Source organism: Sapajus apella, unplaced genomic scaffold, assembly GCF_009761245.1.
Source record: "Sapajus apella isolate SASKATOON/1434 unplaced genomic scaffold, GSC_monkey_1.0 scaffold21, whole genome shotgun sequence".
Lineage (NCBI taxonomy): Eukaryota > Metazoa > Chordata > Mammalia > Primates > Cebidae > Sapajus > Sapajus apella.
Window position 1 is genome coordinate 16271759 of NW_022436961.1, and position 16152 is coordinate 16287910.

The window sequence follows — 16152 nt, forward strand, 5'->3', positions numbered from 1 at the left end:
CATGGTGTTTTGGAATAAAAGGCAAATAAACTGCACCAAATATGTTCACAGCTGCTATCTGTGTACTATAAGATTACTTTTTCTTTTTTGTATATCTATGTTCTTTTTTTTTATTGCATTTTAGGTTTTGGGGTACAAGTGAAGAACACGCAAGATTGTTGCATAGGTACACACATGGCAATGTGATTTACTGCCTTCCTCCCCATCACCTATATCTGGCATTTCTCCCCATGCTATCACTCCCCAACTCCCCCCCCCCCCGCTGTCCCTCCCCTATTTCCCCCCGACAGACCCCAGTGTGTGATGCTTCCCTCCCTATGTCCATGTGTTCTCATTATTAAACACCCACCTATGAGTGAGAACATGTGGTGTTCTTTTCAAAATTTCAACAGTAAACTTGTATTATTTTTAAATGTTATGGAAAACTTACCAAAGTTTAGGAGAAACTCAACATGTATACACACACACACACACACACACACACATGTGCATTTGTGTGTATATACACATGTTCACACACATGCTTTTATTTTATTTTCCCCTCAAATTTATTTTTCTATACATATATTTTTCATATATATTTGGATTGGCACCAGTCCCATATTTACAGTAATAAGAACATTTTTCGTTTGTGGTCTCTCAACATCTTTGAATATCTTTCTAACATTCTAGGGATTTCTCTCATTATGAATCCTGCCTTTCCAAGGTAGAAGTCATAAAACTCCACCCCCAGTCACTTTTGCAGCTATTGTACAAATGCATCACCTAGGTTCCACCAAGTGAAATATCTGGAAAGAACATTGCATTTAGATGTGAGCAGAATGAGAAGATGGCCATATATGCAGCAACCAATATTCTGATAATTATGGTCATGAAAACTGCTAGTTCTTTGGACACTTCAATGGTGGATATCCAGTTCTGAGCATCGTGGATGCTGAGAGGAAGACACCAGTGTTTTCAAGAGAAAATCTCTCATAATATGCTTGGCCAATGGATTTTGTTGTTTAGTTCCAGGTTTTTGCTTTTCTAGCCTTCCAAAATACTCTGGGAGCTTCAATATATTATTTAGTAATGAAATAATCAGAGGGGGCTCTGTATTTGCATTTTCCAATAGCTTGCAGTTTATATTTGTTTTCTTTATTTCATTGTAGCAGTGATTTTAAATAGCTTCATGCCTATTATGCCATTTATAGTTCTATAATTTATTTACTCCATGCCATTCATAGAAGTTTGTTTTCTATCAATATAATTAAAAATGCTGCATTTAATACTTAAGCACAAATACAGATCTGTTTATCTTTCTTTTTATAAAAGAGATATTCCCGGAAAAGGAATGACAACATTGAAATACTTCATATTTTTGATGCTTTTAAAAACTTGGCCAATATTTTCTTAATTATAATCCCCAGGCAGCAATAAAATGTTGGTACTTTCAATTAACATTGAACGCAATAGATCGAGGAAATTATGAGATGAGATTAGAGAAAAAGGGACAGGTCACAGTATGTGGGGTTTCTAAGTCATGGTGAGGTGATCAATTTTTCCTCAAAGTGTGATGAGAAATTTTAGGAAAATATTAAAAATAGAATGGAAAAATCTTCAAGTACTTTGAAAAAATTATCAATCTCATTTTTTTATTGCAAGGAGGGTGATATGGTTTGGTTTTTTGTCCTCACCGAAATCTCATCTTGAGTTGCAATCCCAAAATCACCACATGTCATGGGAGGGACCCAGTGGGAGGTAACTGAATCATACGGCAGTTTCCCTGGTGCTGTTCTTGTGATAGTGAGTGAGTTCTCCTGAGATCTGATGGTTTCATAAGCGTGTGGCATTTCCTCTGCTGGCACCCCTTCTCTCCCCTACCACCTTGTGAAAAAGGACATGTTTGCTTCTCCTTCCAACATGATTGTAATTTTCCTGAGGCCTCCGCAGCAATGTAGAACTGTGGTCAATTAAACCTCTTCACAAATTACTCAGTCTTGGATATTTCTTCATAGCAGTGTGAGAACAGACTAAAACAGAGGGATAACCATTAGGAGGTTTTTGTTGGAATCTAGGCAAGTAACGATGTTGGCTTGGACTTATTGGTAACAGCAAAGTTATAAATATTGGAAATATTTGGGATTTATTTTAGTGGTAGAACTGATAGAATTCATGGATATATAAGATATGAAATTTGAAAGAAAGTGGAACCACAGTGATAAATAGATTTTGACTTCAGCAACTTGGAACAAATTATGTTGAAATACACTGAAATGAATGAAATTAAACAAAGATTATATGTAGGGAATGGAGAGAAAAACCTATGGTTTTGTTTGACCTCATCAAGTCCAGTGTACTTTTGGATAATCTTGTGGAGATTTAAAATCAGCACTTGGTTATAAATATCTGGAGTTTGGAGGCTGCAATCAGATATGGATTCACTGACATATGATTAAAGCCTTGGAATGGGGTGAGACCCTAGGGAAAACCTGCAGATAGAGAAAGAGTTCAAACCTAGGGTTCCAGGGCAGTCCAGCATTTAGAATTTAAACAGACCAAGGGGCCTGAGCAAGAAGATCAGCTTTATTGGGTAAAAGGTCTTATATTTATCAACTTTTAGAATGTCTTCTGGAAGTTTTCTATTCAAATATCCTACCTCTTTCCCTTTTTTTTTCTAGTGAGATATTTGACTTTTTATTGAACTATAAGATCTTGCCATACATCAGTGACATAGCCTCTGTATTGTAATGTTTTGTCTTTTGTTTCATTTACATTTTTATATTTGTTTTTTATTTGTTTCATTTATATTTCTCCTATTTTTTATAGCAAACCTATTGTTCTTTTAATGTTTTATATAGCTAATTAATTTACTTTTTGCTTTATGTGTTCCTGTACACCTAAAACCTAACATTGACCGATATACTTATATTTTACAAATTCCTTTTTAAAAACACTTTAGCTCTTTAACTCATTCACAATGCATTTTGGTAACTTACAGCCATTTGTGGAAACTTTAGAGGAACTCTTGGTTAGCTAATCTGGTGTCCACCAAGGCTTTCCCACTAAGAGGATTTCCAATGTTCAGTATTCTGAGCCCAGCCCCTAAGGGAGGCAATGGGAGCAGTGCTCAGCAGAGGACACTACTGCCCAAGCCCACAGTTTCTTTCCGGTGCAGTTTATAGAGCCCTAGGATTTTGTTTTGTTTTGTTTTGTTTTGTGGCTAAGGAATGATTTATTTCTGTTAATCACATTTTGCCACATTAGCTTCCCAATTATTTTATTTGATTCTATTACTTATAATTAATCCCAGAAATCTTATTGAGTCATGCTCTTCAAACAGGGTCACACCCTTATATCCCTCATCCCTTTTTTCTTCCAAATATTTCCAAGCCTGAGTGTGATTTTTCTGGTTTCTGTTTAAGGAACTTAGCTTTAGCATATGAATAAGATACAGTCTGAAGTAGCGAGGCTGTTCAAATTTCTTCTGAATTTGCACTGCAGTACTCCTCACCTCACCCCACCCAATCTATGTTCTAGTCGGGAATTTTAATAGGAGCCGTTACCCATTTTGTTAGCAGCAGGCCAAAAGGAAGTATTTTAGATAGGAAATCTGGCATCCCTAATTCCAAATACCTGGATCCTTTGGTTTCTTTACCAGCACATCAATTTTAGGAGTATCAAATAAATTAATTGCTTTAGTTCCACTGGGACTATGTGGTAGTCATTGGTTCTGTCCATCAAATATTTCCAGTTCTGGGCACAAAGTAGGATTCCAATTCTTTGCTCCACTGAAGCTGAGTGTTATCATTCAATTTGCATTGATCAGTGAAATGTTGAGTGGAAGTGATATATGTTATTTCTAGATAAAAACTTAAGATTCAATTTACTCTTCACCAACTCGAACTCAGCAACCTGCCAGTTCTAGATAGCCTGAATGCCAAAGAGAGGCCAATTTGAAAGAGTGAAGAGATGTGTTCCTTGAATGACAAATAAACCTTGTATTCAGTCACTTAGCTTAAGAAGTTGTTCATTATTAGAGTGCAATGGAGCCCCACCTGATTCATACAAAATTGGTACTTGAAAGTGGATTACTATGGAAACAACCTGATTTGAAAACATATTTTGAAAATGAAAGACATATGGTTATTAGTTATGCTCAGAAGTGAAACAGTAAAAAGTAATTAAGAAATTAGGAAATCAATTTCACACATCCGTGAGGTGCTGTGGCCAACGACTTCATCTATGTGGGTGTTCTCATGATGGCTGCATTGTTGAACACCAAGGTAAAATTAGGCTACTGTGACAAAGCACAAGCCAAGAAAATGGAAATAAAATACTAATGCAAAGATCCTCTCAGATCCAGGCTGGGCAACATAGTGCGACCCTGTCTTTACAAAAAAATTAGAAGGTAGCTGGACATGGTGGTGCACGCCTGTGGTCCTAGCTACTCTGGGGGCTGAGGTGGGAGGATTGCTTGAGTCCAAGAAGTTGAGGCTGCAGTGAGCCATAATCATGTAACTGCACTCCAGCCTGCGTGACAGAATGAGACCTGGTCTCAAAAGAAGGAAAAGATCCTTTTTTATATGATAATGATAAAATCTGAATAAAAATAAACAAATATAAGACTGTCTGATTTCAACCAACATAAAACCACATGACCTTCTGAAGTATAGTCTTTTTTATTGATTTTGCCTGAGACAATGAAAGACATTTCAATGCAGCCTACTTAGCTCTGTATCAGTTCAGAAGAGTTTTCTGTAATTGTTGTTTCTATGGCCATTGTTTTGATTGATTTTTCATAGACAACGTACTTCCTAGCTTCCATTACTACTATCTATCCTAATTTTACCAGATTCTCCCACATTACTTTCGTCTCTTTGCCTTTCTCTGCATTCTGGGACAATACCGCAAGTCTGGGCTTTATATCAGTTCTTCGATTTGCTGCATAAGTCTTCTCCTTCATGTCAGAAACCCTCATTTTAATTGTGCATTTTACATTTATTTTCCTTCTAAACTTCCTGTCTTTACTGTCTTTTCAAGACAATATGCTGGAAATCTTTTTTCTTTTTCTTTTTTAAAGTGAGAGCAAGTTTATTAGAGAAGTAAAGAAACAAAAGAATGGCTACTCCATAGGCAAAGCAACTGAACACCTTTAAAACCCATGCTTACAATATGGAGATTGCTGCAGAGGTTTTTTTCAAACACGTTAGAAGCAATGACCTAATTTTAAGGTTCTTTCATTTTATTTTTAATTTCATGCAAAACATGTATAAGTTAACAATTTATTTCACCATCCTTTCAGGTTTTGGAGTTTGTGGAAGCTCATGTTCATTGTGGGTACAGATTGACTCTCAATCTTTGACTCCTATTTTCTTGTGAGTTTTTATATATTTCTCTGTAGACTTCCTCACTTGTTGTGAGGAAAAAAAAAGTGGAATAGCCTGGATCACAGACAACATTTTTCTCTTCAGATCGCCAGAGAATCTGAATGTAATGACCAATGATCACTTGTGTGAAATTACAATCATTAATGTTTTGCTATAGTCACAAGCATTAAGATCACTAAAAATAATGACAGCATGGCCCTCACCCCTATTCCCAAATGAAAGCCACATTTATTTATTTTTTTTTTGGCCAATAAAAATCACAAGCATATTCTTGTTGAAAGACAGTAGTGTTTCAGATGTCAGGTGACAATTCTCCTGACTGTGCTATTATAAATGTGTTCATTTTTGTAAAAATATGTGAACTATCTTACCAGCATCAGTGAGTATAGCATCTTGACTTGATGGAAATTATAATTACACAAACAGAAATTATATATTTTTAAGTATTTAAAAGTGATTTGTGTTCAGAATTTTGAATAAAAAGAAACTTGACAATGTGTCCCACATGTGGCATTTTGAATATCTTAGCCATTAATAAGATAAATACCAGATAAATGTTAACATTTATCTTTAATCTTGAGGTCTTTATGATTAAGGGAAAAAGTAAGAAGCAAATGCTGAATTTGTTGAACAGCTTTGTCTCTTGTTGAGTTAAAGAAAAATCTGGGTGAAAGATATGCTGGTAACTACTAGAGATACATATTTAAACATAAACCTTCTCTCAAATGAAGAATGATTACTAATTGTGAAAATATATATTTTTAATACAATGCCAAAAATTGTCTGTGGTTTATTGCATTGCATTATCTTAAAGAACATCTTTAAATAGAACAGTACATTATTTTTCTTGTAGACTCACAAATGTTATCAACCTCAATAAAATGTTTTCAATTAATCTTGTAGGCAGCCTATGATAATTGTGTATTACCACATTGGAATTTTCATTTCTAAATGTATCACACCAAAGCAATCTATGTAAAATAACATATTAGGAAATCTCCTCCTTTTATACATGCAATCCCCACAAACACACACACACACACACACACACACACACACACACACACATCTTCTACATGTTTATAAGATGAGTTAAATAATTCCATAAATTAAATAAGTTTTAAACTAAATAAGTTTCAGTTGGATCTGTTCTTTTGAAATGAAAATGATACAAGTGAGGTAGAGAGAGTTAAAATGCTAAATAAATTAATTTCAAGGGTATCACATCTTATAGTCAATTGTTGGGTGCCTGTCTCAGCACAAAATTTTGTTCTTTGTAGAAGGATGTTTGGAACCTTTCAAAATGGCTTTCTGTTTCATTATTCTATTGTCTTCTGAGAGGAATTAGTAGGACAGTGAGGTTGGAGACAGTTTAAGGAGGGAAAAATAGCTTTTCTTGGCAGAGCCCCTCAGTTCTGTGATTCTAAACGTCTTGAAGAATCAGCCTTCAGCTTCAAGTGTCTTATTTTAGGTTCTTCCATAGAGGGTCTGTGGAACTTTTCTAATCCTTTTTATGAATTTTGAAAATCAGATTCCTTAGAGGCCTTTCTTAAAGGTAACCGATGCTTTCATGGAAAAGATAATGCTTTATCTCTTTAGTAGTTTAGCAGAGTAACAATACTTTTTTTTTTTGTTTGTTTAAGAGTACTTTTGCTTTGAATGAAAGCATGTGAGCTCAGAAGGGAGGCAGAAAGGAGAATGGATATGCTTATTGAGATAAATTTGGGAGTCTTTCAAATGAAAGTTCTGTATTTTATAAATTTTCCTAGGAACCTCTAGGCTCCGTCTAAAACTCTGGCTTAATGGGCCTAAAAACAATCACTTTAACACTTCACACAAATCTGGGTTGAGCTAAGAAGTTGAAATTCAATAAATTCTTTTTAGCAAACACTTCTCATAGTCAATGTCTTAATAATGTAAATTTTGATTCAGGTAATTATTTTAGAATCATACACTTGTTCTATATTATTAAATGTCTGTGGGGTGTGGATTGCAATGCTTTCAGAACTCTAAATTCTAAATTCTTGTGATGTACAAACACTCTCATGTTTTATCAATGTTTGTTTGTTGGAAAGAGAGGATGACTCTCTGGTGTCATCTTTTTCTTTCATTTAAAAGAATGCAGCAAGGGCAAGAAAATTCATATTTTTCATCTCCGTATGTCCACTTGGACTTTTACTGGCCATAAGTTTAATGCTATTAAACTTGCGCTACTGGAGCCAAACTTTTTATCCAATTTATTGATATAATTGTAACATTCAGAATTAGAATGTCCACATTTAATTTGTAAAATAAATGAAAGATGGTTGGATTTGTCAGCTTATACCTCACATTTTATTGTAACTGACTTTGGAGAATTTCGAAGCTAGAAGAATGACAGAAGACACAATTAGGCCTTCATAAGACACAATAAGGCCTTCCCCCATTTCTTCTGACGGTTCACCTCTGTTCAGTCTGCTACTTTGGCCACTTGAGTTAGTTCTAATAGCATTTTAAAACTACCACCAAAAAAGTAGCCTGAAACGCCATCTTGTTTCTTGAGCTATGTTTCTCAGCATAATGGTAATTCTGGGTATTTTGCCCTTTTGATTTAAATTAAAGCTAGCAAGTATTATTTTGTATAATTACAATAGGATAAAGCTCATAGTGTGTTTTACATTGTAGTGTGTGTGTGTATCATGGAGGACAAATGCTTAAATGTTGTTACAGGATGAACAAACGTGGAAGGTACTGACCAGTCCATAATAACAGATGATATTGTGATACAGAAAATGTGAAATTTAATGAAGATATTTTTATTAAAAGTCAACATCTCACTCTTTTGCAAATCCCTACTCAAAATACATTTTGTAATTGCACAGAAGGACAGAGTAACAAACTTATAGACACATGCTGATCTATTTTTAATTTGAATTGCTACATGGAAGATTTGAAATTGTATTATATATAGGATAAGGGATTCATGCAACCACTAAATTTAGTCACCTTTGTATGGAATGCAGATGTGAATAAATTGTTGGGATTGAAGAACTTTATACAGAAAATAAAATTGTTATCAAGAGTGTGATTACTAATTTTGCTCCACCACTGGTAGTGGTCTGTCCTGTTTCTAAGTAAACGCCACTAGGCTTCAATTTTCTCATCCAGCAGAGAAGTTTATCTTCTAGAGATTTTGAATTCATAGTTCAAATCTTTATAAACAATTAAAATTATTAAAATGTAAAATAAAAAGTATTTTTGAAGAGTATAAAAATGAGATGTAACCAAAATTTCATCATCTCTCTCAATTTTTCTCATTTTTGTAAATATGTAAGAGTAGAATTTAGTGCTTGCTGCTAGTCAGAGACTTTTCTAGGGTTGTCCTGTCCTGAGCAGGCTGGGACAGGGAGGGAATAGAACAAGCATGTCTCTACCTGTCATTGCTGGGACCACTTAGACAAAAGCTGATGCACTGTCAGTTTCATTGTTTACATAGTCAACAAATATTTGCTTTGAGGAAAGAGTTTCTTGGATAAATATTAGCATGACTGATAAATGATTCCTTATGTCCCTTTTAGAATGCTCTATGAGTTTAGTTATCTATTACTCTTATAAAGTTGAAAATATGGTAAAATTACCTCAAAAGAGTTATCATCCTTTTTAACTGTTATTTCAATCCATAAGCTGATTAACACATTTACTCTGCATGTACATTTTTTCTTAAATAACTCAATATAGTAGTATCGTTGAATTATTACTTTTGTTACTTTGCTTTAATAATTAGTATTTAATTAATCAATTTATGCATTGGCCTTAGAATGTGACAAATCAACCCCAAGTCAACTCCCTAGTACATATTGTTACATCAACTTTGCCTCAATCCATGAATGAACTAAAATTCTGAAAAATAATTTTAAAACTTTTTTTTTGGCTGTTGAGGCATGTTAAAATTGCAAAACTAATATTTTCATTATTCTGAATAAAAAATGAAATTGTATATATAACATTTAAAATAACCTATGTCTATAGTTATACTCTGAGAAAAATAATTACATGAATTGTTTCTCTAACTAAAATGTAATTGAAAATAAATCAATTAAACATTTAACTAAGGCACCAAAAAAGAGGCAAAAGGAAGTAGCAGAAGTAAGTTAAAACAGATAAAATCTGAAAATTATTAATTGTAAAACAAACAAGCATTCTGATGGAAAGAAAATCTGCTTATATGGAAAGACACAGAATAAAAATATACCCCTTACATGCGTGAGTAAGACAAAGGGAAGAAAAAAACATAATTTTAGAATTTATAAAGCAAATATATTTGTAATAATAGAAAATATTAGAGAATTATAAAGATAATTGTACTGGCCTTATGTCAATAATGTACATTCAGATAAAATGCATGTGCCATAGAACAATAATAAATTACTAAATGTTATTTTAATAAAGGAAGAAAACCTGTACAAATCAATATCTATGGGAGATTTTTAATGAATGATTTATCATTAAAATGGATGTTAGGATGAAGCGATTCTTTCTAACATTTTTGTGTTATTTAAAATATTCCAGATGAGTAAAAAGAGAGTGTCTTAATTTCTTTTGTGCTTATTACCAAATCCTAACGAAGAAGGCATGAACAAAGAACAAACCAAGAACCTAAATATCTAGAAATAAACTATGAAATTTGGCGAAGTCATTTATAAATAAAATTATAAAACAATCAGAGACATTAACAAGGATCTAAATTAATGTCCATATATATCTTGCATATGGATTGGAAGACTCAATTTTGTAATGATATCAACTCTATCGAAATGTATGTGTAAACCTCTTTTTGTTGTGGAATGGACAAGTAGATTCTAAATAGGGAAATGCAAAGGTTCTTTAGTAACCAAGGCAATTCTTTTTTTTTCCCCATTTATTTATTTTATTGCATTTTAGGTTTTGGGGTACATGTGAAGAACATGCAAAATTGTTGCATAGGTACACACGTGGCAGTGTGATTTGCTGCCTTCCTCCCCAACACCTACACCTGGCATTTCTCCCCTTGCTATCTCTCACCAGCTTCCCACCCCCCACCGTCCCTCCCCTATATCCCCCCAACTGACCCCAGTGTGTAGTGCTCCCCTCCCTGTGTCCATGTGTTCTCATTGTTCAACACCCGCCTATGAGTGAGAACATGCGGTGTTTGATCTTCTGCTCTTCTGTCAGTTTGCTGAGAATGATGGTTTCCAGGTTCATCCATGTCCCTACAAAGGACCCAAACTCATCGTTTTTGATGGCTGCATAATATTTCATGGTGTATATGTGCCACATTTTCCCTATCCAGTCTATCGTCGATGGGCATTTGGGTTGGTTCCAGGTCTTTGCTATTGTAAACAGTGTTGCAGTGATCACTGGTCATCAGAGAAATGCAAATCAAAACAACATTGAGATACCATCTCATGCCAGTTAGAATGGCAATTCTTAAAAAAGGAAAAAAATTATAAAAATTTTATATGATAACTAAAAGGTAAAGTTGAGAAGGAAAAAAAAATCTCAAACTAACTATGTATGTATCACTTAGTATGAGGTATGGACCTATTGAACAATATCATTCAGGTTTAGCATCTTCACCATCTTCACATTATCAAATTAGCCTTGCCTGAATTCAGAAGCACTACTTACTTTCATTAGCAGAGAAGTTGACATGAATGAAGGTATCTCAGTAACCCTCAACTGTGTCATTAGAAAGCAATAGAAAACATGGTTCCTTTCTTTTAGAAGTTGTACCAAAAATTATAAGGGGCCCAAAATTATTAACTACAACTGAAGAGTGTCCAAGGAAACTATAAAATAATACAACATCAAAGACATTTTGTGTCAGTTACTAGCACGATTCTCCAGCAGTCATCTTTTTTTTTCCCCATTTATTTATTTTATTGCATTTTAGGTTTTGGGGTACATGTGAAGAACATGCAAAATTGTTGCATAGATACACACATGGCAGTGTGATTTGCTGCCTTCCTCCCCAACACCTACATCTGGCATTTCTCCCCTTGCTATCTCTCACCAGCTTCCCACCCCCCACCGTCCCTCCCCTATATCCCCCCAACTGACCCCAGTGTGTAGTGCTCCCCTCCCTGTGTCCATGTGTTCTCATTGTTCAACACCCGCCTATGAGTGAGAACATGCGGTGTTTGATCTTCTGCTCTTCTGTCAGTTTGCTGAGAATGATGGTTTTTGGATAGGGAAAATGTGGCACATATACACCATGGAATATTATGCAGCCATCAAAAACGATGAGTTTGGGTCCTTTGTAGGGGCATGGATGAATCCAGCAGTCATCTTAACCCAAATCACAATGTAGTACGGATGCAGTTGAAATTTTAAAAAAGTGGTAATGTAATAATATAGCACTCCTGTACATGACTATTTTCTTTCTAATAAAAAATATTTTCTTTTATTTTGATGCCTTTCAAAATCTTAGTATTTGAAGAATTTTTAAGTAAATCTTTTTTAGCATAAAGCAATGGAATTTTTATAAACCTTATCTACAGTGAAATTCCTTCTCATTAGTTTTATTTTCAGAAATATATAAATATAGATTTATTAGCATAACTGATCAGAGCATTTATTTGTATATATTTGCCAATTTATAATGTAGAGCCATTTACTACTTGGCATACTCATTTTATATGTAATACTCATTTTACAAAATCATGGATATTTTCCCAATTTATTTTATATTTTATTCTTTGTTTATTCAGTACTTCTTAACATATGCATATTCATTTATTTGGGGTCTTATAAACTTTTTAAAAATTGGTATCTACTTTGATACAATCTCTTAAAGTCATATAAAGCCCTCCCAAAGACACACCTTTGTCCCCTTTAATATTATTTTAGGTTTGGCAGTGTCAAGCAGTTCTAATATAATAATACTCAGTCAGCTCACTAATAAGTTAGCCTTTCTCTAATTCTTGTCTTGTGATATTTTAGTTTCCATAATCATATTTCTGACTAGTTCTTGAGCTCAAATTCCAGTCTTCCAATAAACAGATGCTATCTTATATTTTAGTGCATAGGGTCCTGTCTGAGAAAATTGTGATTTAAAGTAGTCTACACATTTGGTCGCATAAATAATAGAACTTCTAAAGAAATGACAGTATTTCAGCATGCAAGCCATATTTTCTGGATTGTTAGAAATGGTACCAAAAGGATTTTTCAGACTATGTGCCTTATTTTTTATTTCTGGAAACATCATTGCTATTATCACATTACTATTCATTGGAAAGAGCTTGTTAGAGTAATCAGACTAACAATATGAAGCTGGGATATGAAATGGTAACTTGGCTAACTTGTCAAAGAGTCCAGTAAAGAGCCAGGATAATAGATACACACACACACACACACACACACACACACACACACACACACACACACACACGGAAATAGAAGAAAGAGGTGGGGAGGCGGGGGAACAACAGGAGTTGCATTTTCTAAAAACCCCGAGACACTGAATTTTTACTACATATAATATCAAATTCTAGAAAATACGGTCATATATAACAACAACAAAACACCCTGCTTTGGTGATTTCGCTAGCTATGTAATCCAGATGCGATATTTATATTTCATTTTGGATCAGTTTTCATAAGTTGTTTTAATATGTCCACTATTTTTCAGAATTAACTCTATGCTTTCACATTTCCAATTAAAATACATGGCATTGAGCTCCAATGGCTAAAACATCACAAAAAGGCAAACAACCACATGTTAAGTGCCTCCTGATGGAAGAGACCATGGCCAGCCTTAAAGTACCCAGCCAAAAATAAAACCTGAATTTGAGCAATTCTCTAGCCTCAAATAGCAGTTTACAAAAACAGGGAAATTGGGTATTGTAATCAGCAAAATCCAGGAAGAAAAAGTGTATAAGACAAAAATTCAGGTAATTTCAAAGAAGGGCAAAGGAGAAGAGATAAAAGAACTTGTAGACTAAAATAATCTTAAAGAATCAATCAACTGCTATGGGTAGTCCTTATTTGGATGCCGATTTAAATAAATGCCAAAAAAGACACATAGGAAACTATAAAATGATTATATACTTATTAATTTTTATGACATTAAGGATATTTTTTTTTAAACTATGATCATGGCATCTCAGTATTTTAAAGAAGAGAGCTTACCTTTTAGAGATGCATACAATATCTATTTGTAAATACTAAAATACAGATAAATTGACATGATGTCTAGGATTTACTTAAAAATACATGAAAATTAGGACAAGTTGAAGGGTCTGTGTATGAAACAATGACTGTATGTGTTAATTTTCAAAACTTAGTCCTGAGTACCTGGAAGTTCACTGTACTAATCTGTATAATTTTTATATGTTCAGAATTATTTGTGTATATTGAAAAGTTATGGCAAGATAATTTTTTTCCTAAGTTGCTAAAGCAAAATAAAATAATTTTTTTCAAAGTCATATTTCCCAGCATTTTGGCTTTATGCATTTTCCAATTCTGTGAAGGTTTTGAGGAAAACTTTTTATTTCCTACTACTTATAAAGAATGTATTGAGATAAAAGTATCTTCAGATAATATATGTCTATTTGTCCTCAATTTTCAACATGTAGTGATAAAATAATTGAATTTTTTTTTTTGAGACGGAGTTTTGCTCTTGTTACCCAGGCTGGAGTGCAATGGCGCGATCTCAGCTCACCGCAACGTCCGCCTCCTGGGTTCAGGCAATTCTCCTGCCTCAGCCTCCTTAGTAGCTGGGATTACAGTCACATGCCACCATGCCCAGCTAATTTTTTGTATTTTTAGTAGAGACGGGGTTTCACCATGTTGACCAGGATGGTCTCGATCTCTTGACCTCGTGATCCACCCGCCTGGCCTCCCAAAGTGCTGGGATTGCAGACTTGAGCCACTGCACCTGGCAAAATAATTGAATTTTAAGGGGCAGGTCTTTCTGCTGGGTTGAAAACTTATTTTAGGTATCAGATAATAAAATTTCTTCAGGATTTTAGGTGGCCAATACCTTAGATAACCCAACTATTGATATGACAAAAATAATCAAGGTATAAATAAATTATTCACAAACATGTTGTATTGCTTAATAAAATTTATAATATTATCTTTTTCTGCAAACAAAAACATTTAAATTACACAGATTGGTAATGCTGGGTTTTAACATCATCCATTTCTATGCAGCGTTTCTAATATCATGATGTTAGGCATCATTAACTGGGATTAATATCAGTTCACTCGGAGTATATTCTAACATAATATTCATTATGTTAACATCATCATTCATTATGAGTCTTGGTAATATTAAAATGGTAATTCTTACATACAGTTCACTGATGAAGACAGAAGTTGATTAATGGGAATCACTAATTTTTTCTTTAATATTTTATTTAGAATCTCCTAGCTGATATGGAAACAGAAGTCCTTGAATCAACAGAAGTGTAATAATATTAAAATTAGGATTTATAAGATTAATTTTCTGCCAATATTACCTTCCTTGCAAACTCTAATAGATAACATATTCAAAATAACAAAAAAGGTGCAGGTTAAATTTTAATTACTTATACTAAAATGTCCTTGCTCTCTACATCATACTGACAATTTAAATCTCCCTAGTATAAATGTTCAAGACCTTTACCCTGTTAGGAAACAACTGAGTAAATGCAAGTGATTTTAAATTAAAGATGACTGTGCAATTACTTTAGGGAAGAAAAAATTAGCTTATCCATTAGTGTTATAGGTTGCTGTAAGGAAAGCCATTCTGTCTGTTCATTCAATTAACTCTCAACCTGGAAGGCAACTGATCATTACATTTGTAACCTTGTTGATTAAGCGGCTCTGAATTTTTAAGAAGCTATGCCCTTTGAGAATATAACCTTGTGATACGTTTCTCTTGGATTGCTTGATTCTGTGGTACATTAGCTAATTGTCAGAAAAGGTAAGTGATACACTTAGTAGGTTTTGATTACATTCTATAAAAAAGTTTATAAGAAAAACATTTTTTTCTAATCAACATAACTGTAAACATACATAAAATTCCAAAATGCAATGATAATTTTATGATATGTTGAAATTATTTAATAAAATAATAGAGGTAGAAACAAAAGTAAAATTGCAAACCCCAAAACATTATCATCTGTTTTAAATTTAACAAATATTTTCACTTTGAACTATGTAGTAGAAAACATCTTTCCAAAAAATTATGTGACAGAGCATTACAATGATCAATCACTGCTAATATGTCATATTGCCATGAGAATGCATTACATATTTTTGGATGAATATAATTTCAATCAATGTTAGACAGTGACACTGAGCCTCTCAACTTCTTTTATGTGTATTTCGTCACAGACATTTTTCTTTCCTTTCTTAACTTCATTTCATTAATGAAACATTGTGACAATATTTTTAGAAAGACTTTAACATGCAAACTGCTAATATAATAATGTACATAGTATATTGTTATGTATGGTACAAAGTATAAAGGAGAAGGAAAAGAGTTTTTACCTGGTTAATCACATGTGTTGTTCTAAAGCAGAGTAGAGCAAATGAACTCACTGCCAATGTCTTGTCTGATAATCATGAGTGAGCTCAGCAGCAATTTCAAGGGGTGGGACTTGTCTTCAGTAATGAATTCTCCAGGGACTATTTCCAATCAGAGAATGTGATTCCAGACAATGAAACCATTCTCCATTTGTTGACCCTAGTTTTGTATTTACAATCAGCTGTGGGTGTATTCATGCCTCAGGGAAGGAATTGACATATATTTCACTGAGGTTTATGGTATGAAGAAT

The 16152-nt window shown here is 33.7% G+C and overlaps 1 protein-coding gene across 1 annotated transcript in view; it reads right to left on the bottom strand.

Annotated features, from left to right (window-relative positions):
* The window catches only part of DLC1 (DLC1 Rho GTPase activating protein), a 522866-nt gene extending 506936 nt beyond the window's left edge, over window positions 1-15930 (bottom strand). The window contains exon 1 of the mRNA XM_032288334.1: window positions 15866-15930. The gene's annotated coding sequence lies outside the window, so the exon portion shown is untranslated. The remainder of the gene's footprint in view (window positions 1-15865) is intronic.
* Window positions 15931-16152: the final 222 nt, after the last annotated feature.